Below are 4,596 nucleotides of genomic sequence, written 5' to 3' on the forward strand. Positions count from 1 at the left end.
TCATCTGTTGCAGGGCATCTCGGCTCCTTCCAGATTTAGCGATTGTGGACAATGCTGCTATGAACATTGGGGTGCATATGGCCCTTCTGTTCCCTACGTCTGTATCTTTAGGGTAAATACCCAGTAGTGCAATGGCTGATGATCCATTATTTATATAATTAAAAAGAAAAAAAAATGTTCTTTGATTGCTGAGTGGGTTGGTGAGATCATCAGATGGTGTGCAAATAGGTACATGTGACCCAAGGACTCTCCCTGGCCCAGTGTCAGACCCAACTGCAAACAGACTCTGGACTTTTCAGCAGTCTATCTCTCACCTGGAGCAAAATCTGTCATGTATATACAATATGTCATTCCATATCTGATGCTCCAGTTTACAGAGAAATCACCTAGTCATGTTCAAACTTCTAGGACTTGATGGTCCTGTAGAAGGTATGCTAGACCAGCAGCCGGGAGACCTGGGTGTCTGTTCCAGCTCTGCCCCTTACAGCTGTGTCAAGTGTCAGACATTTCTGGGCCACAGGTCCCCCATCTATAATCAGAAAGTTTATTTTCAGCTTTAACAATCTGTGATTATTATTTCCGTTTACTGATGAAGTAACTAATTGCTTCATTATAGGATTTCTCAAGACTAGTTACCTCCTGTTTTGTTCAATTAACCAAACACCAGTGTGTTTGTCATTCATTTTGATGGTTGGGCTGCCAGGAGAAAAGCCCAAAGGGGGAATATTTCTGGATCTTAAGCAGATTTTGTATTTATTACTCCAAGGTAGTGTGGGTAGGAGCAGAGCTTGTTTTGCATTTTTCTAACTTCTTGCTCAGCAAATGCTCACTCCCCATTATTTTCTTCCATTCTGCAGATGTCCCAGCAGTCTTTCATATTTTCCTTTTAGTTTAGAGCCAGAGAAGAGAAACCAGCAGTGGTAGATATTGGCTAGAACTGAGGCTTTCCTTTTTTCCCTGAGCATAGAATATCAGACACAAGGTGAACCTCAAAGATAATTCAAAAACATTTTCTTGGATTTAGAGGAAACACTTTCTTAATACATATTCTACAGAAAGAACGTATGTTGCAGAGTCAAATAGAGAGGGGTTTACATTTTTCCTCTTTCACTTACAAATGGGTGATCTTTGGAGAATTTCTTAATTTTTCGGAGTCACATTTTTATTATTTTTTTAACCTTTGTAATGGGAACGATGATACCCACCTTCTAGGCTGTGTAGATGTAGGTAGAATAATGACTCCCTCTTACCCCCACCCCCAAATATATTCACATCTTAGTTCCCAGAACCTGTGAACATCTTACATGACCAAAGACACTTTGCAAATGGGATTAAGGTAATGATTTTGAGATAGGAGATTATCCTAGATTTTCCAGGTGGACTCAATATATTCACAAGAACCTTTGTAAGTGAAAAGTGAACCCCAAGAGGCAGAGAAAGGGATATGACAAAGAGAGGGGCAGTTGGAGTGATGCCGCTGGGGTGGAGTGGTGTAGGGACTAGAGAAGGAAGGAGGACTGCCTCCAAAAGCCAAAAAGGCGAGGAATGGATTCTCTCCCAGAGCCTTCTGAAGGAACACTGCCCTGCTGATGCATTTTAGACTTCAGACCTCTAGAACTACAAGAAAATAAATTTGTGTTGTGTTAAGTCACCACCTTTGTGAAAATTTGTTACAGCAGCAATGAGAAAAAAAGACGGTGGAGCTTGTCCACGGTGTGTGCAAATGGCCTAGAGCAACAGCATCCCGGGCAGGGTGGGCCCACAGAATGCATGTGCTTTGCAGCAGTTATGGTTATTACTGTTTTCCTCATTATCCCTTCCTCATCTTCTTCCTCTTCCTTCTGTTCCCTCATCCTTCCTTCCCATTCTCTTCCTGTTCGTCCTCCTTCTCCCCACTCTGTATCTCATTAAAAATAACAGGAACAGAGGAAAAGATCTAGCACTCGGTAAGGACCTCCTATGTGTCAGGCACTGTCCTTGGTGATTTCACAAGCAGAGCTTAATTCAATATTCCAAACAACCCTTTGAGTGATGTTTATTGTTTCCCTTTTACAAATGAAGAAACCAAGATGTACTGAAGTCAAGTGAGTTGCTTCCAAATGCACAGAGAGTTAGTGATAGTCCTGAGGCTGATTATCCCATGCCTCTCCCATCATTAGCAGCTTCATTTCCATTCCAGACAAAGAGCTGTTGACCTGCATCCTGTGTGTCCTGGGTGGTCAGAGCTGGACTGGGCACAGAACTGCATCACCATGGCAACAGCATTACCTGCCTGGGTTGTGGCATGGTACCATGTCGGGCCAGGATGGCAGATGTCAGGGAGAGGTGCCGTGCCTCAGGAAGGCGCTACCATCTGTCTGAGGACGTCCCTCTTCTCAGGACAGCAAATAGCTTATCATACCCTGCCACTTCAAATGAGCTTTCCCTTGCTCGGTTCAGTTGAAAATAAGAATGACCACCATTTATCAAACACCTACTGGGTGTCAGGCTTTGTGCAGGCTTTTCTTTTCTGATTCATGTTACGAGTCTGTGAGGTGGGTATTGTTTTCCCCATTTATAGTGAGGAAAGGCTCAGAGAGAATTGCCCTACCCACTCCCACAGGAAGCAGCAGGCTGGGGTGAAGCCAGGTGTGCTCAGAGACCAAAGCCAGGCCCTCCCCTACTGGCCACACTGTTCCCCAAGCCCAGAGAAGACAGTTACAGTTGGTCCCCAAGGGCCTTGAGTGGTTCTGAGACTGTGTTCGTTTAATCATTTTCTTTTCCCTTTTGCCCCTTTTCCTGCCTCTCTCTCCTGGGTCGCCAGATCACTTGACAGTTTTTACATCAGTCTGCACCGGGAGCTGGGATGGGGGCCATGGTGTATCTTGGTGGAATGAAGAAGCCGTAGAACCAAGGGGTGAGGGCTGAGCACGTTAGTGCCGAGGTCCAGCCTGCAGGCACAACTGTCCACTCCCACCGTAGCCCCCCAGGAACTTGGCGCCCAGGACTGTTGTGTAGCAGCACACCTGCGGCCATCTTTGCTCGAAGGCCCAGCCAAAGCAGTTTGTCAGGGAAGGCGAGAGGCTGGCTCCGGAACTGGACAGACCTGGACTTTAGGGTTGACTCTGCCACTAAAGAGCAGGGTGGCTTGGGGGAAGTTGCCTCACATCCCTGAGACTCAGCTTCCTCATTTGCAAAGAATGTGTGACGATACGAGGTTGATCATCTACAGAGTTGTGAGGACTGCACAGATGGAAGGAGCCACGGAGGCCGGCTTATTCTATCTGGCATTTAGATCAAAGGAGATGAGACTCAGACACAAGGAGTCATTGGCCTGAGACCAGTTGGGCTTGAGGAGGTGCTCCTCTGGGTCAGCATCTAAAATTCTGTCCTTGGAAACATTTTGCTTCTGTGGGATCAAACCTGTAAGCAGTAAAGTGCCGTGCAGATGTCCACGTCAGCATGTGAGGCATTGGGAGGAGTTCCTAGACTGCTTTTCTTCCCCTGCCTTCCTGGAAGTCTTTCTGCCACTGGTTAGAGCAGGACATTGGCAACTCCAGGACACCATCAGAGATTGTGTTCCCCTCTGAGTCTCTACTTTTAAGCACATAAGATGGCATAAAGGCATTTCATATCACATGTGAATGAAGCACGCTAGATTAATTGATGAGCTCATAAAACAAGGTTTTAAAATGAAACCATTAGAAAATGTAGAAATTCTCTTGACATGTTTAATGAGCTTAGTTGGGGCTGAGGCAGGCAAAAATATGAGGTGCCTCCCACAGAAAATGGAGCCTGTCAGGTGTGAAATCCACCCCCCCACCTCATTTTCACCATCAAAATAAGAGGTTTCCCTTCCCCAGGTAACTTCACTTCTTTCCCTGGGCTTTTACTTCAAAGCCTTCTCATTTTCTCTAGGTTGTTTCTCCACAGTTATTCCATATCTCCCCAGTTCCTCATTAGGGAGTCTTTAAACAGGCAATTGGTCTATTCATTCCTACCATGTAGCAGGCATGCTCAAGACACTGGTGACCCAACATCAAATTAGTCCTTGTTGTCAAGGAGTCTGTATTCAAGACACAGACAACTCTAAACAAGCCTATGGTATGGAATATAACATCAAGTAGTGCAGGGTGCTGGGAAGAAATTAAAACAAGATGAAGGGCAGTTACAGGGGCTGGTGGTGGAAATGATGAAAGTGTTGGTGGCAATGATGGGGATGGGGTGAGCACCGTGGAGGGGTGGCCATCTCATTGGTCTCATTGAGAGTGATGTTGGTACCAATAGAGGCAATGGAGGTAGCATTTATCATGGTGGTGAGGGGAGGTGGGGAGGTAGCAATGGCACCTGCAGTGGTCAAAGATTTTATGTTAGGTAGGTAGTGAAAGATTCCATGAGAAAATGATGTTTGTGTAGGCACCTGAATCCTAAGGAGCAAGACCTGCAAAAATCTAAGAGGAGAGCATCCCAAGCTGGGAAAATGATAAAGCAAATGGGGGAACATGAGTCTTCATTGCTCATCCTACTACCCCTCGTTTTTGATACTTTGAGTTGTGACTTGCTCTGTTTCTGTGACTCTGTGGGAGACTAGCCAGAGTGACCTCTGTAAGAATATGC

The sequence above is a fragment of the Ailuropoda melanoleuca genome, chromosome 11, assembly GCF_002007445.2.
Source record: "Ailuropoda melanoleuca isolate Jingjing chromosome 11, ASM200744v2, whole genome shotgun sequence".
In the NCBI taxonomy this organism is placed as follows: domain Eukaryota; kingdom Metazoa; phylum Chordata; class Mammalia; order Carnivora; family Ursidae; genus Ailuropoda; species Ailuropoda melanoleuca.